The 24,952-nt window shown below is 44.7% G+C and overlaps 1 pseudogene; it reads left to right on the plus strand.

Moving 5' to 3' along the window:
• Positions 1 to 1,448: 1,448 nt before the first annotated feature.
• Positions 1,449 to 2,663, plus strand: LOC147692594 (actin, cytoskeletal 1A pseudogene; annotated as a pseudogene).
• Positions 2,664 to 24,952: the final 22,289 nt, after the last annotated feature.

Below are 24,952 nucleotides of genomic sequence, written 5' to 3' on the forward strand. Positions count from 1 at the left end.
CATGCGCATCGACAGGCGAGACCTAAAAAAGTAGGGGGTTTGTAAGAAAAGAGTTCTAAAGAAGTAATCATATTGGAACGTGTTTACGTCTGGATGGTTGTTCCGCATAAACGTGATTAACTATCACCAAATTCTAATAATTAAAGTGCATTATACTGCTTAGCTTTTTTAATGTGCCTATGAAATGTTTTTTGAAGGAATCAAGTCTACTAATTGTGTTTCTGCATTGTTTATTTCATTTGTAGTCTCAGTAAAATTTGGGTCAGTTTGGGAATTTGTTAGGCATACATGTCTAGTTCACAAATATCAGGACACGCCCCGAGCTAGACCATCTATCTTTCTACGGGTTTATGAATGGCTTCTTAGGCAAAACAAAGTGTAAAGAGCCCTCCTTTTTAAAGCACTGGGTTCGAGAGCTCGTGGAAAGGACTTTTGAGCTAGAACCTTCGGGGACAGGCGCACTCTCACTGCATTTCATTGACCGCAGACATGGCGCCGGATTGCTGTGTTTATAGGAAAGGTCCTGGCATCAGTGCCTCTCTCTTCCTCTCGCCTGGACTGTCGCTTTCAGTTAACGTCAGCAGTGCTCGCTTCATTTACCCATGGAACCGCGTGTCAGAGAGATGCAAAGATGCCAAGACAAAACTAACCCATATTCCACAAAATCACCACTGACCTGTTAAATCTGATCTTTCCCAACCTCAAATAGAAGCAGACTTCGAATCTCGGTGCTGCCAGCCAGGCCTCACTGCTGACGAAGTATAGCGAGGCAACATAATTTATGCGAAAATTCGAGCAATGCGACATATTTTTTAAGTTGTAGGAAAAATATATATTTTTTTACTCTTTCGGAGGTTCCTCTGACCTACCACAGTTGGTAAACATTAAAATCAAGCTCAATGCAATACATTATGGCTTTCGGGTTTCACATTTACTCTATGATAACAGTACGATTGATATCCTCTCCAGTACATTAACTCGTGCATTCAAATGTATTCTGGGAAATAAAATCCAAATGTTCTAAATTATGAGTATCCCACTCAGGAGTTGAACATCATTTATCCCAATATTACACCGAGGATACGCCATCTCAGATTTGGTGTGAAAAATTCAAAAATTTCTCTAAATTCGATTTGGATTCTTGACAATAATTTGGGAAACATGCCCAAACGTCGCTGCACCGACTCTCATATAGATACACCGACACCCACTGGAACGTCCTCGTGGTCTTCTACTGATTGTGACGCCACGGCTTCTTCTTCTGATTGTGACGTCACGGGTTTCTTCTTCTGATTGTGACGTCACGGATTCTAAAGAAGCGGCGAGCCATAGTGACCAGAAGTGAACAACGCCGGTGCTTCACAGACATAGCTCCCAGCCGCAACCATGTAAGCACAGAGGTGTAGGCGCTGGGCTCGGAAAACGAGGCAAAAAACTAACAAATAACAATGAGCAAAGCGGAATCCTCGCGGGTATCTCAGAGTCCTTTGACCTTCTCTAACTCGAAGAGCCCCAGCTCTCGCGGCACCGCATTTGCAGATCATGACCCGTCAGAGAAGTATAAAGATTTTGCGGCGATTGTGATAGACACCGGCACAGGTTTTACCAAAGCTGGTTTCTCCGGCGATGAGAACCCCCGGTGCATTCTGAAGACTAACGTGGGTGTCCCGAGGATGAGAGAAAAGGACAGCCCACTCTACTACATTGGCGACGGCATCCCCAAGAACCGGTCTGACGTTCAGACCAGGAACGTGATGACGCATGGCGTGGTGACCGACTGGGATGCTCTGGAAATGTTGTGGCATCACATTTTCTACACGGAGCTCAGTGTCTGCCCAGAAGAGCTTGCCGTCCTGGTCACCGATGCCCCCATGTCCCCAGGTAGCAATCGAGAGAAGGCTGCTGAGCTACTGTTTGAGAATTTTGGGGTCCCAGCTATGTACGTGTCACACCAGTCCCTGCTGTCAATGTATTCTTATGGTCGTGTCTCTGGCCTGGTGGTGGAGTCTGGCTATGGGACCTCCTACACAGCCCCCATCCACGATGGGTACGTCCTGCCACATGCCACCTACCGACTTGACCTGGCAGGCTATGCCTTGACAGGATACTTAGCCGAGCTAATGGCTCAATCTGGAAATCCCTTTGGAGCTGATGAGATGGGCCTGGTGTGTGATATCAAAGAGAAATACTGCTACATTGCCAGTGACTTTGAGATGGAGATGCAAGGAGAAGAGAACAACTACTTGATGGATTACAGTCTTCCAGATGGGCAGGTCATCTCCATTGGCAGTGAAAGGTTCCGCTGTCCTGAGGCCTTCTTCAACCCAACGGCTGCAGGTGTTCCTGAGGTGGGCCTCCATGTGCTTGCCATGAACAGCGTGCTGAAGTGTAACCCTGAGCACCAGGCCCAACTTCTCTCAAATGTGGTGGTCTGTGGCGGGTCGTCGCTGTTCCGCGGCTTCCTTGAGCGAATCAAAAAGGAGCTGTCGCTGTCAGAAAAGGCCAAGACAGCCATCAACGTGATGGCGTCTCCACACCGCAAAATTGCCGCTTGGCTGGGAGGTTCTATAGTGAGCTGTCTAGACTCCTTCCAAAACCTCTGGATCAACCGCAAACTATATGATGACAATGGGCCCAGCGTGGTGCACCGCCACTGCTTCTGAAGTCTGGGAGCTGGAATGGAAGCAACTGCACTAATACAACTGGAGGGTACGCAAGCCGCAAGAGATGTAGAGGAGAAGGACCAAATACCAGAATCAAAATGGACGCAACATTTAGAATGAATACAACTTTGAAGTATATCTGACCATGAATATAGGAATGCTTTTTATTGTACAGAAGCCTTTGTCTCAATATTCGGAGATTTTGTGCGTGTGCGTGTGTGTGTTTGTGTGTGCATACTCATATGTATGGAGCCGTAAGGCCTTCCTAGTGTACTGTCCTATTTTAATGGGTCAGGCATGTTGGCAGATTGCAATCAATGGTTTGTCTGCCTCAGCAGTCCATACCTAATCACAGAGGAAGAAAGGTTATATTTTTAGTTCAGAGGAAGTGTGGAGTCAAAGGGTTGCTGCAGAGGTCCAACTGACTGAGATTCTAAATAGCTGACAGGATCTACAGCCCAAATACCACGGTTTTCACTAATTTAGGAGGGTTCCATAGTAGTTGGTTATTTTTAGATCTTGCCTGAGTTGGCTGAACCTTAGGACTCGTATGGATTCTTCTTTGGGTAGAACAGGCGGTCAATGCCACTGGGGCATCTGGTAAGACCTCTCTCTGCTGGAGGGGGATGGAGCTTTGTCTGCTCCCCAGGAGATGGGGGAAGGGGGCTGCTGCATGAGTCATGCGGGGACTAGGTTAGGGTGCTGCCCGTGCTGTACCAAAGTCAGGCCCAGAGCCTCCGGGTCCACAATGACCAAGTTTGGAGTTTCAGGCCGATAATTCTAGGCTTCGAGACACTTGTAATTCTGAATTGTGGAAATTCACCCCGAGTTATTGCTCCAGGAGAAATACACTAACTCACAACGATAGCCTGAGAGTGCTTTTATGCAGCCTTTGCATCAGGATAGATGTAGTGATTGCATGTTCCTTTAATGGTTAATGGAATTGTAATATGCATTAGAATCTTGTTCGTGGTGTTCTGGAGAGTCGACTTATTCATGAAGGAGGTCACAACAATAGACTGCAGCCTCAAGTCCCATCATAAGGCTCTTAGTTCCTAACACTTCTTAGTTATTGCTTTTCATTACAAGTTTGAGGTGCTGCCCTCACAATAGTAGTACAATGTCTCTCAATCAATCAATCAATCAATCAGGGGTTTGTAAGCGTGCTACTCACTGTGAGGGTCTCAAGGCGCTGGGGGGGGCAGGGCAGCGGGGGGGGGCAGCTCCGGGTCAGTCGAAGAGGCTCTTCCTGAAGATGGTTAGAGTGGGGGAGCGTCTGATGTTGACTGGAAGCTTGTTCCAGGTCTGTGCTGCGACGTAGGAGAAGGCTCGTCCACCTGCCCTGGTTCTGCAGATGCGTGGGGTCTCTGCTAGGGCGAGGGCTACGGAGCGGAGGTGCTTTTTGGGTACGTGGAAGGAGACTCTTTCGTTGAGGTATTTGGGTCTGATGTTGTGGATGGGATTTGTAGGTGTGGGTGAGTAGCTTGAAGATTACTCTCTTCTCGATGGGGAGCCAGTGGAGGTCTCCTAGGTGTGGGGTCATGTGCTCATGTCGTGGGGTTCCAAGGGCGGGTCTGGCTGCGGTGTTCTGGATGGTTTGGAGCTTGTGTAGCATGGTTTAGTTGATTCATGTGTAGAGGGCATTACCATAGTCCCGTCTGCTTGTTACGAGTGCGTGGGTGATGGTCTTTCTGCATTCCTGGGGAATCCACTTGAAGGTCTTTCGGAGGATGCAGAGGGAGTTGAAGCAGGTCGAGGGTACAGCTTTGATCTGGGTGGTCATGATGAGGGAGGAGTCTAGGATGATGCCGAGATTCCGGGTGTGGTCCGTCTGCGTCGGTGGGTTTCCGAGAGCAGGGGGCCACCAGGAGCTGTCCCACGCCGTGGGGGAGGGTCCAAGGACAAGGTCTTCTCTGAGTTCAGTTTTAGGCAGATGTTGCTCATCCTGGCTGCAACGTCTTTCATTCCTTCTTGGAAGCTGAGTCTGGTGTCTTAGGGGTTCTTCGTGAGAGAGAGGTTAAGCTGGGTGTCATCGGTGTAAGATACTATGCTGCATGACAATGGGTGGCGAGGGGGGCCATGTAGATGTTGCAAAGCGTGGAGCTGAGCGAGGATCCTTGGGGTACTCCACAGTTTATCTCAGTAGGTTCTGAGAGGAAGGGAGGGAGTCTGATCCTTTGGGTTCTGCCGGAGAGAAAGGAGCAAATCCAGTCGAGGGCAGTTCCTCGTATACCGGCATCGTGGAGTCTGGCTGCAAGAGTGTGGTGTGAGACGGTGCGAAAGGCTGCAGAGAGGTCTAGTAGGATGAGGGCCGCAGTGTGGCCCTGGTCGAGTAGCATGCGGATATCATCAGTGGTGGCGAGGAGGGCGGTCTCGGTGCTGTGGTTGCTGCGGAATCCGGACTGGGAGGAGCTGAGGATGGAGTTCTCTTCGATGAAGGTGGTCAGCTGGGCATTGATGAACCTCTCTGTAACTTTGGCTGCGAAGGGAAGAAGAGAGATGGGCCGGTAGTTTTTCAGGTCCATCGGGTCAGGTGAGGGTTTCTTGAGGAGGGGCTTGACTTCTGCCTCCTTCCAGTATTTGGGGAAGATGCATGAGTCGAGGGAGGCGTTGATGGTCCGGCCGAGTTCAGGAGCTATGGCGGCGGCGGCTCTGTGGTAGATGTGCGGTGGGCAGGGGTCCATTGGAGCTCCTGAGTGGGTGTTCTTCATGGTCTTGGTGGTGTCTTCAGTGGTAGCAGGTTTCCAGGTGGTGATTATCGGCCGGTTGTCGGTGGTGGAGAGGATGGTGATGTCAGGAGTATGTTCGCTGAAGTTGTCGTAGAGGGCCTTGATTTTCAGGTTGAAGTAGGAGCTGAGCTTGTTGCCAAGTTCCTGTGATGGAGGGACGTCTGTGGCTTTGCTGGGGGGTTTGGTGAACTGCTGTATGACGTTGAAGAGTTATTTTGCGTTGTTTGCGTTGGAGTGGATTTTGTTCTTGAGAATGGTCCTTTTGGTGGCTCCGATGCGCTTGTGGTATTCATTCATGGCGTTCCTGTAGTTGTTCTGATATTCAGTAATTTTGTTGTTCCACCACAGTTTCTCAAGGCGTCTGCAGGCGCGTCGGGCTTCTAGGAGGTCGGTGGTGAACCAGGCTGGCTTCAGAGGGCATTGATTGATGGGGGGGGGGGGGGGGGCGGAGGGGTGCGAGCTTGTCAGCGCATCTGGTGATCAAGCAGTGCAGTTCTTTCAGTGCGGAGATGGCGTTGGTCGTGCTGGAGGGAGGGTTGTGGAAGAGGGTGGCGTTGAGGTGTTCCTCTGTGATCTTGCTCCAGTTCCTTCGGGGCAGGTGCAGGGTAGGTTTGGGTGCGGTGGTGGTATTGAAGGTGAAGTGTAAGCAGTGGTGGTCTGTCCAAAGGGGCGGCTTGGTGTGGCTGAAGTGGATGTTAGTCCCTCCTGCGAAAATGGGTTCAAGGGTGTAAACCGGCTTTGTGGGTCGGGGTGTCGACGAGATGCTCCAGTCCGAAGTTGTCAAGGAGGGTGGTGGAGTCGGGGTGGTTGTCAAGGTGGAAGTTCAGGTCTCCTATGACGATGCAGTCCGTGGAGGCGATGGTGTAGGGTCCGACGAGGTCGGCAATGGTGGTGACGGAGCAGGCACGAGGTCCGGGGGGTCTGTAGATAAGGGTCCCACGTAGCGTGGTTCTGGGGCTGGTCTGGATCTAGAAGTGGAGGTGCTCTGTGTTGGAGAGGGTGTCGCTCGTGTTGGAGGTGGAGAGTTGGAGGGAGCTCTTGTGTGCAATGGCGAGTCCTCCTCCTGGACAGTGGGGGCGGTCCTTTCTTTGGATCTTGTATCCATTTGGGATGGCGTTGATGATGTCGGGGGCGGAGATGGCGTTGGTACATGTTTCAGTGAAGAAGGCGACGTCTGTTGAGAGGGTGTCGAGCGGGTCCCAGATCTCAGTGGCGTGTCTGTGGAAGGAGCACACTTGGAAGAGGATGCACATCAGGGCTTCGGTGGTGAGGGGCATCCGTCATAAGTTGGGCGGTCGTGGGGGCTGTTGATGGTGAAGGAGTGCGAGGAGGCAGCTGAGTTGTAGCGGTGGATGGTCGAAGGGCCAGGATCCCTGGCGCTGGCTGCGGTCGGGTCGCGGACGGGCGCGGATGGGCTTACCTTTGGCGTGCCAGTGGCATGGCCGCTGCACGTGTCTGCTTCATGGCCATTAAGTTGGGGAGGGGGAAGGATGAGCAGCTGGGAGGCGGGAAGTGGGAGGCTGGAAACCACAGAGGGGTAGGGGCCGAGGGGGCAGCAGCGGTGGGAAGGCACAGGGCAGCAATGGGTACCAGCAAAATAGAGAGGGACAACAGGAGAGACGAGCAAAGAAATTGAAAATATAAGAGAGGATGCAGAAAACAGAGACAGCAGGCAGAAAAAGGCAGAAAAGGCACACGGGCACTGGCGAGAACAGAAAAAAAATGAAGGATGGCACAGACACAGCAATGGCCAGCAGAAGAGAGGATGCAGAAAACAGAGACAGTAGGCAGACAAAGGCACTGAACCACCAGGGATGAGGCGCAGGCAGGAGCCTGCGGTGAAGGAGGGACTCAACACCTGCCAGAAAGGCACTTAGGAGCAGAGATGCGGGGGAAGAACTGGTCTCTGACCAGGGGGTCAGGGGTCTCTGACCAGGAGGTCAGGGGTCCTGCTCTCTCTGATAACCAATGAAGAGTTTCAGCAATATAACCTGTTCCCCAGTCAGGTTAGGTTGCAGTAATGGTAATAAATATGCTTTATCGGAAGCCAAGGTAGTTTCCACAGCACGGGTCTCATGGAGGCTCGACTTCAACAGTACCCAAGCCACCACATTCTGGACCCATTGTAATCTGTTCAGATGGGTCTGGGACACCCCAGAAATAGAATGTTGCAGTAGTTCAGCCTGGATATCACCAGTGCCTGGATCACAGTTTTTTGGGTGTCCTCTGGTCAAAGATGAGGAATTTTCCTCAGCAACGTCAGTATCCCAAAGCACTTTCCTGAGGGGGGCAGTAATTTGAGCATCAAAAGATAGTTTAGCGCCAAACCAGATGCCTATGTTTTTCACTTTGGCCTTAGGAATCAGGCCACCAGGCTGTAGTATGTGGGTAAGTTGTGTTTTGTTGCTTTAAGCTTCTCTCAGAACTCTGGCATGTCACTGTGTTTCTGATTCTTTAGAACCTGAGGCTTGGGTAGCCTAGCAGATTTCAGTTGGGTGATTACTTTCCTGCTCGTCTGTTGTCTAGCGTGGGTTTCTGATTGTTGGACTTTACCCAATAAATGCCTTTTTATCTACTTGACCGCCTCAGCCTTAAGTCCTTTCAGCTTCACCCCGATACTACATTTTGGTACCAGGAGTGGGGTATTCTGATTTGACTGAAACCATCCTGTGACTGCCTTCTGCTAACGAGGTTAACCCACCAGCTGTTTAACCTATTCCGGCTCATAGTACTTTATTTCTAGATCCTTCACCGAACTTCCTGAGGTGTGTAATTTATTTTCCATTCATTTTGGAACTGTGTTTTCGGCTGAGCCATTGGGAGCTGCCTGCCTCGCGCTTTTAGCTCGTACTGACTGCTGGACGCGCGTGTACCTCATTGCAGGTCTCCGCTCCCTTATCCATTTTTTTTGCATGTGACCGCAGCTGGCATTGTTGCCTCTCTCCACCCTCCCATCATCTTCCTGGCTGTGGGAGCTTGTGGGTGACAGACTTACCGGTGCTCGCGCTTGGGAACTCCGACGCGGTCTCCTATGACTCATCCGACGCCTTCAGAAGATTGTGGGTAAGCGTGCTTTCGTCACGTGCACAACAGCCATCTTTGTTGTGGATTTTCTCCAAGATGCTTAATTTCTTCAAGGCGGCTTTACTTACGTGCTGATTTCACCTTATCCGCTATGAAGGGGGTTTGAAGGCTAATCTGCTGTGTCATTCATCGGTGATTCGCACACCAGTTGTACGACACTGGAATCAGTGATTTGCACACCAACTGTGTTTTACTTGTATTTCAAGCCTGGCAAGTCATTATTCTGCTCTTGCCTCAAATTTACATTTATTGTATTTCCAGCAGTTATTTGATTCGCCTGAAGGAAACCTGTATTTTGAAAAGTCTGTTGGGGCCAGTTTTTTCCCTTAACAATTTGCAGTTGCACTTTGTCTCATATACTTAATTTGCTTATCACTGCTTTGTACATGCTTGCCATTCAGAGTTTTTACGCTTTATATTTTAATTCTTGATGTTGTGTACATTATTATTCCTAATTATGGCCAGCAGTCAAGGTGTCATCCAACCACTATCTTTCTTACAGAAAGCTGGCAAACCCGACATCAAGTGGTTGGAGTGGCTTCGCATTTTTGAAAACTTCCTGACCGCAATTGACGCTGAGGGGTTACTCCCCTACAAGAAAAATGACTATATAATTCAACCACTTGGATGTAGCAGGGCAGAGAGTTTTTGACAATCTTCCTCACTCTCCTGCACCAGTGTTGGAGGACAATCCCTGGTGTTTACCTGGAAGGCAAGGAGCAAATGAGGATGCATCTAGCGTTCTTTTAGAAAGATTTAGTTTTGCAATGTGCAAGCAGTCCTGTGATGAATCAGTAGAAGACTATGTCGCTACTTTAAGGGTACTAGTGGAAAAGTGTGAATTTGGTGCAAATGTTGACATGTACATTCGGGACCAGTTTGTCTTTTATTGTTTAAAAAAAAAGAAATACAAACGCTCTTGCTGACATGTGGCAATCCAACTTCAGCGGAAACTATAGATTTTGCCCAACGCATTGAAAGATCAATTGTTACTTCTAAGGTTCTGTCCAGTCATGCTGCTCATTCCCAATTGTCAGTCAATGCTGTGACAGATGAAGATGTTGTTTGTGCAGTCAGCAGCAAACAGAGTTATGACAAAAAGATCATAAGAACCAACCTGGTTGAGGGCAGTTGGTTTGTTTTCGTTATGGGTTGAAGATTCACGTAGGAAACAATTCAAATTGTCCTGCGATTGGTAGGTAGTGTAATCGCTGCTGCAAGATGGACAAGGAGTTTGTAGAGGGGCGGCTAGCATTGTTAGTAATCTGAGCAAAGTCAAGATTTCTAATGTATGCGTGGATGATTCTGCGGGTGAGGTGCAAGAGTGAGGCAAGAAATGTTCTAATGTGTTACTTACTGTTGATGCTTCCGATAGTTCGGGTGTCAGTCCAGAGAAAATAATCGAGGGGCCCATTGTTGATGGAAGATTAATTTCTGTAATGGCGGACTCAGAAGCACCTGTACACTATCCTTGTGAATCGTATGTTTAATGATTTTTAGCCAACCAAAACTCTTCTTTCTACTCCTGAATTTATTCCCAAGGCTTTTGGGGAACAAGATATAGACATGTTAGGTTTCTTTTGAAATGATGCTGCATGCCTGGGCAGATTTATCAAAACTAAAGTCTATGTGGCAGTGAATGGGAGAGATATTGTGGGATGGAAAAATCTTGCACGGTTGAGGATAATTTTGCGCCCAGGACAAGATCCTCCAATCATTTTATGACCAACTCCCACTGATCTTTTATCTTTAGATTTTGAAGGAAGATACAGTTGGTAGCATGATCGCACCCTACCCTGCAGGTATTAAGGATTTTGTTGGGACTGTAACTGGTTTTGTTACTGTTACTGACTACCTTGCCTTTACTCACCAAGGAGCTTCTGACCATCTTAGCTGGGCGAGTGAAATCGGGTTCTCCAGCTGACCCCTGTCCCCCCAAAATGTTTAAGATGGCATTGCCGGGTATTGAGGACAAGGTGCTCTCCCTCCTGAATAGCTCCTTGGAAACAGGGCTTGTTCCCTCCAATTTAAAGGAGGCCCAAGTGATTCCGCTCTTAAAGAAACCGGGCGCTGACGCTAAGAATTTAACGAACTTTAGGCCAATTTTGCAGCTGCCTTTTTTAGCAAAAATACTAGAACAGCACGTTTTACAATCCCTTTCCCGCCATCTGGACACTAACCATCTTCTTGAGTTTAATCAGGCTGGGTTCAGAGCTCATCATAGCACGGAATTAGTTATGCTCTCCGTGCTAGATGATTTGAGACTCAGGGCAGACAGAAAGGTGCTGTGTGCCCTGGCATTACTGGACCTATCCGCGCCATTTGACACGGTTAATCATGGCCAATTGCTATCGCGGATCGCGGACCTAGGAATCCAGGGCACGGTTCTTGCCTGGCTGACCTCCTTCTTTAGATACTGCTCCCAGCGAGTCCAAATAGCGGATCTGGTGTCCTATCCAGCCACTCTGGCATGTGGAGTGCCTCAGGGTTCAGCATTATCACCTCTGCTTTTCAATGCTTATTTGCAGCCCTTGATTGCAGCACTGAACCAGATTGAGTGCAGGGTTTACAACTATGCCGACGACACTCAAATTCTGATCCAGATTGGCCATTCACCTACAGCTCATTCAAGAATGAAGGATATTCTCAAATTTACCATCAACTGGATGTTGGTCAATTCGTTAAAAATAAACCCTGACAAAATGGAGATTGAAAGCAATTACAGCACCATTGAAAGGGAGGTGATAGGAATTGTTTGGGCGGTGCAAACATTTAAGACATATATTTGGGGGAAAGGATGTCAAATCTTTACTGACCATAAACCTTTCATGTTAGCTGGCAATGGTTAGGTAAGGCCTCGGCACACTTGTAAGATTACTATCCAAATTAAAAAAGTATGATCTTGTGGTAAAGTACATTCAGATGGAAGAAATATCTGAGCAGACTGTTTGTCTCATCTTCCTTTACCTTGTGATAGTGATGTTGATGATGATTTTTGACGATTATTGTCTGGTTGCTCTGGTTGATGCTGTGTCTGCTTGTGATGGGAGTATCACTCAGGACAAATGGCTGGCATCTATGGACAAAGAAGAAGTTTTGAGGAGAGTGTAGCTCTTCATTAGAAGTAAATGGACTGCTGGTAATGCGCTCAGTTGGGAATTGAGGAGCTTTGCCCAAATCAGTGAAAAAATGTCGTTTGAAAATGGTATTTGTGTAAGGAATGGTTTGTTTGTACCTCCAGTACACTTGAGGGAGAGGATTATTGGCATTGCTCATGATGGGCACATAGGAATTTCGACTATGGGTAAGAAGCTCAAGCACATTTAGTGGTTGCCGGGTCTGGATGTACAAGTTGCCACTTTTGTTTCAAAATGTCCCCATTGTGTATCAGATCAACACTGGAAGTTGAACAAGAAGCCTTTGTTTTCCTGTTCCATTTTCTGAAATGGCTTGGGAGAAGATTGCCTTACATTTCTCTGGACCTTTCAATCTGACACAGCGATCAGTCAGGGGCTGGAGGGGGTGAGCATATTCTCCATGCAGGCTGTAATGCAGCCGGCATGGAGAACAGCGGAGTGTGCATGACTGTTTTGGGTAGACGGAGAGGGCCGACCAGACAGTAGTTGTGCACAGGAGTGTTTTCTCGCACTCCTCCTCTACAGCTCCACCCCACCCCCTCATGCACTGCCGCAGCAGGTGATAAAAATAAAATGATAACATTCCGTTATTATCATTTAATTTTTTCCTTTCTTTGCTGCTCCTGGCAGTGGGACGACGGTCCTCCGCCTTAGCAGTGGAGCCTCCACTAGTTGGTGGAATAAATATTGTGTTGTCAGGCTCACAGACAGTCAAGTAGACACCTTCAGGCGTATGAATGCTGACAGGGATGATGAAAGTGACTCAAATCTAGTTTATGATGTCCATGCTGCTATCACATTTGACCCTGCTATTCTTGAACATGGTTCATCTGAGATTGCTGATTTACAATTTTTTTTCTCCACTTGTTGGACGTGAAAGTGGATACACTGCACCATCACATAGCCTTTGTCACAAATATCTAGTGCTCCCGCGTAGTCCGTAGGTCGTAGCAAGCCCCGCCCCGTAGAGGGACGGGAAGACCCCGATGATGAAGCATGACACTAATGGATTTTTTTAGTGTGTGAGGGGTATTTTAAAAAGCACACAAATGCTCTCATCTTTCCATTGTATAAGAGAGAGCTTAGTTTTTCACTGCACATATTGAAATCCAAATAAAAATATCACCATCACACATTGATAAAATCTCTTTGTTTATATAAATTCGTTAGGAGGGTGATTCTATCATTACCTCTACGCTTCCTCTTTTGTTTTGACATTCCCATGTCTACCAGTGTTGGTAAATGTGGCAATGTGTCAGAATGCGTGAGTGGATGCGTGGGAACACCCATGCGCTACCCATGCTGCGCCTCCTTGCTGCAGAGTAACGCAAGGCAGTGATTTGCGCAGCCTTGCACTACGCTTGATTATTTTAAGCCAAGCTGGGTGGCCTTGCGTGGTGCAAGGGTAATACAAAACTTGATAAATATGAGCCTACATTTCGAGCTGGTAGGCATTCCATGGGTGGAGAATGGGTGTTCCCGTTCATCTACTCATGGACCTGGTGCAGTTCCAAAAATTGGTATGGCTCCCAGAGTATGACATAACGAGGAAGAAAATCTTTTTTTACTCCTTGTTATTTCCTCTTTCTTTGCGTGATGCATTCTCTCTCTTTAATGCAATACAGCGCTAGCAAGTTCTCTTACTGCCCGGCACTCATATAATAGTAAATATGCCCCTAAGGCCTGTTCTATATCAAATACCTAGCAACATAAATTACTCAGTGGGCCACTAAGTGTCAACCTTTAAAGACAATTAATTGGATCTATCATTTTTTTTTTTTCATTTCAAGAAGATTTTATTGAGCGAAATAATGATCCAAATAATATCCAAATCAAAATACAAAGATGCGATACATTCCAATATGAGTAGAAATGCGAAAACATGGGCAATATTTGAACAATAACAAGCTCAATGTAAGTAAAATTGGAGAACAGGCACCTAAAATGAGGGTAATGAATTGAGCCAAAAGAGAAATACATTGTTCAGAACGTAGAACGTATCAGTCTGTAAGGTGAGGACAGGGGCAGGGGGAGGTAAGAGGAACAACAGGAAGAAGTAAGGAGAGCAAGGAAAAAAGCAGCAGAAAGAAGGAACGGGAAGAGAGGACAGGAAAGAGGAAGAAAGAAAGAAGGAATCCCACAGGAACAACCCAATGTAACGCAACTTACCAAACAAAAAATTAGGTAGACATAACAGCAGGAAATTGAGGGACTACACCATTCGCAGAGAGTTCCATATATTCATCCAGGGTTGCCCAAACCCCACTAGAGATGGAGGGTGACAGATGTGCTAGATCTACTGAAGTGTGAGCACTGCGTAAGAAGGAAACCCATGCCCACCAAGTGTGATAGGAGACAGACGAGAAAGACTTCCACTCCATAAGAATAACTTTGATCGCTACAGATAAAAGAAGGTCTAACAGTTGAAATTGTAATGGCTCAAGGGGAAGAGGCGTAGGAGCCGCCCAGGGGCCTAGAATAACTAAAGGGAAAGAGAGCTGGAGCTCAATTTCAAAGATAAGAGACAAATGTCGCTGAATAAGGTCCCAGAAAGATTTAAGTAAGGAACAGTTATAGAACATATGAGGAAAATCACCTGTCTCAACGCCACAACTCCAACAGAGGTCATCCTCTTTAAGGTTGAGAGAATGAAGACGCACCGGAGTCCAGTGGAGTAGATTGATCGAGAAAAACTTGGACTGTATTAAGGAAGGAGCAATTTTGTTACGTAACGCTAATTTGCCAATGGATTGCCAAGCTTCGGAGGAGATATGGTCCGTAATATTGTGATCAAAATGACGCGACCATTTTTGCTGTGCAACCGTCTGATCTGGAAGCGTAGAAGAGGATAGAAACCTATAAATGCGGGAAGCAACATGCCCCGCTTTGAGCCAGATAGAAAACAAAGAGACGGTGGACGAGGAGGGGTGAAGACGAGTTTTCGAGATCGCAACCTTGATTTTAAGAAAAGTATAGAAGTCTAGATTTGTTAGAGAGTATTTGAGCGCTAAGTTAGAGAAAGGTAAGGGCTCACCAGACTCATTATACAGATGGTGTACAAGAGAGACACCCTTCATTGCCCAATACGATATGAGTGCAGGGGTGATATTGATTTTAATTTTGGAATTACGCCAAATGGAAGACCATCTGGTCTTGTGTAGAGGAAACGCCATTTTCTTATCCACTTTCTTAATTGCGGTGATTGTATCAATGATGATAGATCGGGAGAATAGAATATGTAGAGTGGAAGTAGTACACAAAGAAGCAAGTGGTAAGGGAGCAGCTAAATCCTGTTCTATGAGTAACCAGAGAGGGATATGACGGGTTGGGGGAGAAAACCAGAGGGCACCTTGAGAGGCCAAAAAAGCAGTCTGGTATTTTTCCCAATCCGGGAAGTTACAACCACCCATATCACAGGGTCTACGTAAATATTTGTATGCCAACCGAGCACGTTTTCCGTTCCATAAAAATTTGGAGGTGATACCATCAATTTCCCGAAAAAAAGAGTCAGATAATTTAATCGGAATCATGGAAGAAACAAAATTGATGATCGGCGTGATCATCATTTTAAGGGTTTGTAAGCGCCCCCACCAAGAAATATGTTTTGGAGACCAAGTATCCAGAAGACGACGAACTTTAGCCAGAGTTTGAGACTCATTATACGTAACCGTGGTATGGAGTGTCGAACAAAAATAAATGCCTAGATATTTAAGATGGGTAGCTTGCCATTTAAAGCCAGCCGAGCCCATATGCGCAGGAAAGCAATAGGCATTTAAAGGGAACATTTCTGTCTTGTCTTTATTTAGGGTATATCCCGAAACTTTAGAAAATAAAGAAATGGTGTCAGAGATCGCAGGAATGGCTAATGCGATGTCGTCCGAGAAAATAAGAACATCGTCTGCGTAGGCTGCAGTTTTTAGGCAGTGAGGGCCAAAAGAGAACCCTTTGATATCGGGGTGTAAATCAATCAGCCGAAGGAGAGGATCGATAGATAACAAAAACAATAGCGGGGATAAAGGACAACCTTGTCTCGTTCCTTGGCAGAGATTAAAAAAAGAGGATGTGGAACCATTAACTCTAATATTAGCTTTAGGTTGGGAATACAAAGACATTACCATGTTAATAAAGGAGTCCCCGAGATTATGTGCATGTAAAACAGCTCGAAGAAAAGGCCAAGAAACCTTATCGAAGGCCTTCTCCGCATCGAGGGCCAAGGCCGCGGCAGGTAATTGGGATCGCTTGGCCGCCCCAATAATATGGCAGAAAGTGCGAATATTATGTCTTGCTAACCTACCCTTAACAAAACCAGTTTGGGAGGGATGGACTAAATGGGGAATAAAGGATTCTAGACGTTTCGCCAGGATTTTAGCAAAAATCTTCGCTTCCATATTGAGAAGCGAAATAGGGCGGAAATTCTTAGGGTCCGAATGGTCTTTCCCTTCTTTTGGGATCACCACTATGGTGGCTTCGGCAGCCGTACCAGAGACAGAGCCATTACGAACAAAAGCGTCAAAGACAGCCTGCAACTTAGGAACAAGCAACGGGAGAAAGGTTTTATAAAATAAGATCGGATAACCATCAGGGCCTGGAGCTTTCCCCGAACGGGTGGCCTTGATAGCAGAAACTATTTCCTCAGGTGAGATAGGTTCATTGAGAGTGGAGCGATCTTCCTCTGATACTGATTGAATCGGAATTGATTTTAAGAAATCTTGGCATTTGTCAAAAGAGGCTTGGTTGGAGGGGGTATACAATTTGTTATAGAAATCACGAAAAACTTCAAGAATTTCTTCAGTTTGGAATTTTTTAGAGCCATTATGGTCCTTAATAGAAGAGATCTGAGAGGATCTAGAGGAGGAGTCTTGGAATTTTAATGTAGCAGCCAAAAGTTTGCCAGCCCGATTCTTTAAAAGTAATTTTTTGGACTTTTGTGCTTGGAAACCAATATGAGCTCTTTTAGTGACAATTGTATTATATTTGTATTTTAGAAGCTTAATTTGTTGTAGGAAAGTCGGATCTTTAGTATGTCTAAAGGAAGCCTCCAAAGACTTGATTTCAGATGATAAATCAGTAAGTTCTTTTTTAATCGCCAAATTGCGTTTGGACATGCATGCAATAACTTGACCACGGAAAGTACATTTAAAGGAGTCCCAAAGAATTATTGGAGAAGCTACAGACTCCTCATTTTCACAGAAAAAAGTGTTGATATCCTTGGAAAATTCTTCCACTTGAGTAGAGTCATATAACACCTCCGTATTAAGTCTCCAGGAACGACCACGTGGTTTCGGAGCAAAGGACGAAAGCGTAAAAGTAACCGCAGCATGATCGGAGATGACAATGGGATGTATAAGCGGAGAGGAAGAGGCTGCAACAAGAGAAGAGTGAACTAGGAGGTAGTCAATGCGAGAAAATGAGGAATGAGGGGAGGAAAAGAAAGAAAAGTCACTACCAGTGGGATTGTGGAGACGCCAAATATCATGCAAATTAGCAATGGAGCACATATTAAGCATCTGTTTGTGTGCTTTAGGCGGACGAAACTGAAAAGCGGAATTCCTGTCCAATAAAGGGTCCATAGGTAAGTTAAAATCTCCACCCACAATAAGATTACCCGCATGTGGGGTATCATTCAGTTTTTTAGAAATGGATTTCCAAAAAGCAGGGTTATCAATATTTGGAGCATAGATATTCATAACAAACAGATCATGCTGTCCATCTGATAATTTAGATAGGAGCCATCGACCATCAGAGTCATGCTCAGAAGAGATAATCGATAAACCCGAATTTCTCGAAACCAACGTAACCACACCATTGCGTTTACCAGAAGCATCCGAACAAGACACATCCGACACCCATTCTTTCTTCAAAAATAGCGCTTCTCTACTAGTGATCTTAGATTCTTGAAATAGGACTAAGTCCGCTGAGAGAGATTTACAATAATCTAAGATTTTAGATCGCTTGACCGGATGATTTAAGCCCTTAACATTAAGGGATAAAACATTTAAACCTGGCATCTACCTGAAGGGGAGACACTCGAAGACAACAATGATAACAGAGAAGAGACGAAGTTCAGGAATATGGTAGACGAACCACAAGACAAAATAGATGTTACGGGAGCAACCACGTGGGAAAACCATGAAAAAAGAAAAGCCAGAAAGAGAGAAGAAAGATTAGAAAGGAGAGAGAGACGAGGCAGAGGGGGAGGTCTAAAAGAGACCCATAACATGCAACGGAGAACGTGGAAAAGGCGAGTCGAAGACCCGTTAAGGAGCAAAAGTTGGTAGAGAAGAATGGCCCATCATGAAAAAAACGACTGATAGTGAACTAAAAAGCAATAGAAAATTCATACACATAAAAATACATTTTATAATGAGATATTACATTGCTATTAGAAGAAAAATACCACTCAGATTAGATTAACATTACCCCAACAAGCGCAAAAGCATGACATAAATAACAATATCATAACATGTAGGAAAAGCTGCATTATGTATGAAACATCGTGAATAGCATATATCATTTTGTGAATAGAGGAACAAAGAAGTGCTGAAATCGCATATGAATCAAGCCAAAACACCTAATTCTAACTAACTATAAAATGGAGTGACATAAGAGGAACGATAGAAGGTGTGTGAAAACAGCATGGAGACACGAGGAAGAAACCGAGAGGGAAGATGAAAACGAGCATAAAGAAAAAGGAGAAGTCTACACCACTATGCTACAATGCTACATAGTATAATGCAAATATAATAACAATGCCATCGAAAGGAGTAATAATACTTGATTAAACAGATAATAAATCTGCAACTAAGAACTCTAAAAAGTGCAGGTAACTAGTAAGTATAAACAGCAACCATATAAGTGAAACACACCGTAATAAAAATAGAGAGGAGCAAGAAAAAAAGGGATTTGAAACAGAGGCACACACGAAATCAGAGAAGACGGGTGAGAGAAAGAAGAAGAAAAAAAGTGAAAGGATCTACAAGAAGTTTCTCGAAAAATAATGAAGAGAAAAAAGAAGAAGAGGATGGATACTAGAAAGAAAGGAGAGCTATCAGAGTAGTACAGAAAGAAAAACAGAGATAGGACATACGATAGCAGAGGAGAAGATCAACAAGAAAACCTGGCTGGAGAAAAAAGAGAAGGTAACAATGCAGAAAAAGACATAACCAGAAGTAAAGAGAACAATAAATCAGGTCCCTGAGGCCCCAGGAGACTGCGTCGTTGCACGTTGAATCTCCATCTCTATCTCCTCCTGGTTGTCCAAAAACGTTGTCAAGTCTGCCGGTTCATCGAAGATTCTGGAACGCCCTTTATAAGTAATGCGAAACTTGGATGGACCAGAAAAGGAAAAAGAGATGCCCAAGTCTGTGAGACGTTTTCGAAGATTCAAGAAACCTTTCCGTCTTATGACCGTGTCTCTGGCAAAGTCTTGGGAAATGGATATGCGATGGCCCTCCCAGTTGAGTTGTTTAATCTTGCGCATATGTGACAAAATCAGTTCAGTGTGTTGATGTCGTAAGGGCTTAAAAATGATTGCTCTTGGCTGGGTGGCTGCCTTAGAACGGAACGTTGGAACACGGTGTGCTCTTTCAATCTCAAAGTCTCTGTGAAAAGATAGTTGAAGTGTATCAGGAATCCAATGAGATAAGAAGTCAATCATGGAGGAGGATGATTTCTCTGAGTCCTCCGGTAGGCCAAAAATACGCAGGTTAGATCTCCTATTACGGTCCTCCTGCTCCGTGAGGTCTCTGCGCATTGCCGCCATAGACCGCTCCATCTGAGAAAGCGACCTGGATTGCTTTTGCATACCATCCTCTGCGGAACTTATCCGTGTTTCTGTTGCTGATACACGTAGAGATAGGGCTTTAAAATCATTCCTGATGGCAGATACTTCCACTTGTAGTAAGTCAGTGTTAGTTTTAGTTGACTGCGCAATATCATGAACCTCATTCAGGCGCGCCAAAATGGTGTCCAATGTGGAAGTATTGTCCGCCTGAGGTGATTCAGGAGTCGGAGAGACTGACTTAAGTCGCTTTAAAGAAGTGCCTGGGTCTTTAGAGTCTTTGCCGTTCAAGGAGCGACTCATAATGACAGTGTTGTAGCAGGAGACTAGCAAAAATGTCACAGGGATAGAGTATAGCACCAGAGTTGCGCAAAATATCCAGAAACAGTGAAAAAAGAGGCAATTCACGCTCCAAACACGCTATGCTAATCTAGCGGTTGAAAAAAGAGCAAAAATAAACAGGAAGACACCTCATGATATCGACATGAGCACCTCAATGAATCATGTGGAGAGAAAAAAAAAACTGCGAGCACCTTCAAACCCAGCCAAGCATCAAAAAGTAACATTAGAAAGAAAGCAGAAATGTTACCAATGTAGCCTTCGTGTGAAGAAATCCTTAGATATACGCGAAATGCTGTTAAATTGTATCCGCGGCGGCGCCTCAGAGAACAGATGACAGGAACGTCATACGCGGCAAGATGGCGGCCGCTCCTCAGGGATGCGAGCGCCTGCGAGGATGGAAGCAGAACGCATAATTCCGGTAGTTGCAGTCGCGGAAAAACAGCGTCGTGGAGATCAGCGCATATTCCGCCGTAGGTATGTGGATTTTCAGCTGAAAAGGGCACGAAGAAACGGAGAAAAACGCTCAACGGGAACAACTCACCCCGGAGCTCAAGCGCAACACGCCATATCACAGCGGCGCGCAAGCCACGCCCCAATTGGATCTATCATTAAATAAAAAAAGATAGCACACAGCTTCCTAAATCCAATCACACTTAATAGATGTAAATGAACCTTTCAACCTCAATATCTTGTCAAGTAAAGGAAGATTTACCTTTTTTATCCTATGTCCCAAGAATGGAAGCCTTATTATCATCGAAAACGGTCACTTTGGTCTTTGACCAATATCGTAATCTTCAGCTTTCTGGAGCTGTGTGTTTGATTGCCCTAGAAGCCTCAAAGGGCAACCAGCCACCCAGTTACAGATTTACTTGCCCAAAAATCTGTCCTCTCACTTGCATCCAATGCATCGAAGAACCCAACCATGACAATTCTCCAAGCCTTGCTCTGCCTTACTTCCCTTGCCCGCCCAATCATGCACTAAGCAACACTGCCCTACTGAAGTCCAAGCTCATGGTGTCTCCCCGTGTGCTTACTCTTCATAGGTAAACTATGTTTGTCTTTTTGACCCAATTGGGCAGTCTGCATGACTGCTGAGGCAACGGAGAACCACCTCCCCACCTTCACCAGTGTGACAGGGATTGGCACATCCTGTTTCCAGTTCTCTACTAGTATAGCTGAGATTTTCAACACAAAAAAACAATAATGGGCAGGTCACTAAAAATGTCAGCCCACTTGTTAATGTGTTAGTTTCCAAGGAACAAATTCCCAAAAGGAGGGCTTCTTTTTGAGAAACTGAAATCAAATGTCCCTCATGTGTAGGAAGTATTCTTCCTAAGTATTTTGTTGATTTCAGGGCTTCTTGTCTGGGACCTCCACGCCTTAGATAGTGTGGGCAGAAACAGTGTTGTAAGGCCGAGTGTAAGTCGGGCGGGCTTCCAGTGTTCAGACACCGGCCGTCCTGTGGTTCATAGGCTGTCAGTCAATGATTTTTGACAAAGGGGCCAGATGAAGCTACATGGTCAGTAACCTGGCAGTTCCTCCACCGTTAAATGTTCAGGAAATTCACAAGTTTGGCAGGGCACAGGACTACTGATTTATTGTGGCAGTCTGGCTCCGGCACACCCCTAATGAAGCCCATTGTCTCCTGCCTCTTCTATCCCTCCCCCGTCCTTCTCAATACAAATAACTGACTAATATCCACCACTCAAATTACATTATACTAATTTACCACTAATCGTTTATGGGTTCCGGAGTAGTGTCCTACTCACCGAAAAAAGCGTCTCAACACCCCAACAGGGGTAACAAGTGCTATATAAATGCAAACCTTTTTCCCTTTCGCCACTATCCTTCTGAATCCAAATAACTGACTAATATCCACTACTCAAATTACTTTCATATTTCACTATACTAATTCAACACTAATCCTTTATGGGCTCCGGGGCACTATATAAATGCAATTACAAAACAATACAATAACATTAAGTCCTGCAGCAACCACTATGTATGTGCCATTTAGAAGCATGGTTAGTGGTTGCATAGAACTGGAGAGGAAGGTATGGAAAAAGAGACCCGAGTCTTGATGGAAGCTGCACCCAAGGTTACACACGGGTCAACATTCTACGCTACAACATGGTAGAAGGGTACAAGCTGCAAAGCTTTCTTCGAAGAAAATGCATATAGTGTATGTGCAACCATTACCCAAACACCATTACACAAACAACACTACAGTTGAGAAATCCCAAAAAGTAAAAAATGTCACAAAATAAATAAAAAAAATTAGATGTTAAGAAGAAAAGATATAACAAAAGCAAAAATACTCCATTTAAAAGTATTGGAAAAAGTGCCCAGATCATTCTTTGGAAAATGTACAGGAAGTTAAAAAAATGGTCAGTATCTTTCATGACGTTGACCGGGACCTAGGTAGCCTCTGGGACTGAGTCCACAGTGCATTTGGTCAGTTGGAAGGTAGCGGTTTGTCCCACTGAAAGGTTTTACCTGTGGCATAGACACTTTTTGGAAGGTTGAAAATCATCACCAGGCAAAGCCTGGAAACTGCAGAGGAGCATATTGTTCAAATATGTTGAATTATTCTGCTCATTTTGGAAAAACACTAAGGGCCAGTTTTGGAGTTTGGCAGACAGTGGACTTTGCCACAAATGTGGCAGAGTAACTGTCTATCAAACCCTTGGGCACCTTGTTTATTATGACTCGGCAGACTGCCATCTTTGCGATGGTGGTGTCCCCATTGACTTTGCCATCAGAAAGGGTATTTGGACTAAAAACCAGAAACACAATTATCGTGGGACAGAATATTGTGTAAAAAATATCGAGGCTAAGAATATTGTGAAGGTTACTTTCTATGGACAAGTAAAGTTTTACTATATGTGACTCCACGTATATGTACTTTGACAGTATATATTTCTTCAAGGTACATAGATCTGGAGTTAAGAATTGTAAATATATACTTGCCTATTTTCACTTACCTAGTCAATATTCTTATCCTTGATATTTTTGGCATGATATTCTGTCCACACAGTATGTGTGCTTCTGCCACTGATTACACTGAAGGGACGATAGAGAATGGGCCATCAGAGTAAGGAATCAGACCACCCACCCTATTTGAAGTGGACGGTCTAGTGTATTTTTTTTTTTCTGTCACAAATCTGGCAGTGTGGACAGAAAAAAAATAACCCCCACTTCCAGGGAGAAAGCACTTAGGATGTGGGAGTCCTCTGTCTTTTGTTTTTGAATAACAAATTCACTAATTTCCTCTGAAGGACCAGAGATCACTACTGGACTGGCATTGCTCCTTTGAAGACAATCCTCAAATCTTCAGGACAAGCTCATCAGGCTCCAGTCCACTTTTCAAGTTGGAGGAGCAAGTGGACCACTACAATTCTTTACAGCAAGCAAAAACGTCTTCTGTCTAAGGACTGTCTCCTCCCTTGACCCTCAGTTGGAAAGTTCAACATGGAAACTAAAATAACATATAACACATCACACAACCACACATCACACATCATATACCTTAACATCAAATATGACATATACCATACATCACATACAACATATACCATTGCGTGTAACATAAAACACTAGATATAGCATATACACTTCACATCACTAATATAACATCACATCAAACATTACATATAGCCTCAATAGCCCATCACATATATAATATAAAATATATCATCATACAACATAACATATCAAATAAAACATTACATAAAGTATCACATGACAAAACACAACACATCACCCACACCAGACAAGCCTCTCTCATTTCTTCAATCATTAATTCACTTTAACTAAATCTTTATTTTCCAGTCTGTGCTACAGCACATTTCTGAAAGAGTATATTTTGTGCATGCGCAAAATCAAGAAACAAATTTGAGCATTCGCTAGATGAATATGTGCATTCAATAGACCTGGCCCCTTGAAATATACCCGTAAACAAATTGTTGTCCAGAGATTTTCATTTTTGATTTGTGTTTTTGTATCATTAGAGAAGTAATTTAGCTTGGGTAGACATTGTTAATCGAGGCCAAATTTTTCTGGACAACATTTTAAAAAAAGGAGGATGTGTTGCAGTGATAATGTTATATTTCAGTAACCATGAGAATTATCTACTTCATTTTAGTGTCGAAACATATTTTTGGGGGTCAAGTAGTCTTTTAGAGACAGAAAATAACTCCTTAGAGGAACCTTTCTGCCATTTTCCCAAATTGCGGCTCTATAATGATGTGTTTTAGCCTTCATATTGGTAATTTGTGTTAATATAGTTTTTGTTTCAGGTTTTCTGTAGATTCAAATACGTAAACATGAGTGAAGCAGGTGGTAGCAGAGGACCTTACCTCCTGACAGAGTGTTGCTAACTACAAAATCTGAGGACTCCTTCAACAAAGAAAAATGTATCATATGCCAAACTAATGCAAAAGAAAAACTAAAATCAACTACAGCTGGACAGAAGAGAGTTTGAGATGCTGGAGAAATACGGCAAGACGATGTTCACAAAGATTGAAACTGATGGGTGATGAGTATCAAATATTTTATAATTCTAAAAACGAATGCTGCAAGTCACAACAATAGAAAAAAGCCTGGAAAATATTAGTAAAAGAATAGCAGAAACCAGTGAATCACAACAAGAATCTGAGTCTTCTGAGAAAGTGACGGCAACTAACCCCGGTTTCCATCCACTTAAAAAAGCAATGGCTACACCTCATCCACCTCAAACAATTGATCAGAAAGCAGAGGATCTTCAATGTGTTATCTATGGTTTTTCCAGGACAAGGGCCAAAGGGATTGATGAAAGAACAAAGTACAGAGTAGGTGAGTCTCAAAGGGCAAACGTGTTTTTATCTGCAGCTAGTTTATTCCAAGATGAAGTTTTCAGACGAGTAGCTGATCTAAACAGCAAAGTGAATGTAATAGAAGCAGATTTGTATGCCTACTCGAACTGCATCCGTGCATATATTCTAAAATATAAATGTGCAATGAGCTCCCAGCAAAAACATAAACACCAGCCTTCAGTTAAGTTTGCATTCTTTGAAAAAGCAAATTAAGTTTTAAAGCCGATCTTGAGTGCTGGCTCCGGGTTCACGCCCAGTAAGGGCAGGGAAATAATGGTCAACATTGGTAAAATAAAACTATATTAATGACACAATTCATTTTAGTCACTCAAGAAGAATAAGCCACTTATGGTGTTCTGTGCTT

Source organism: Lissotriton vulgaris, chromosome 9 (genome assembly GCF_964263255.1).
Source record: "Lissotriton vulgaris chromosome 9, aLisVul1.2, whole genome shotgun sequence".
NCBI classification, from domain to species: Eukaryota; Metazoa; Chordata; class Amphibia; order Caudata; family Salamandridae; genus Lissotriton; species Lissotriton vulgaris.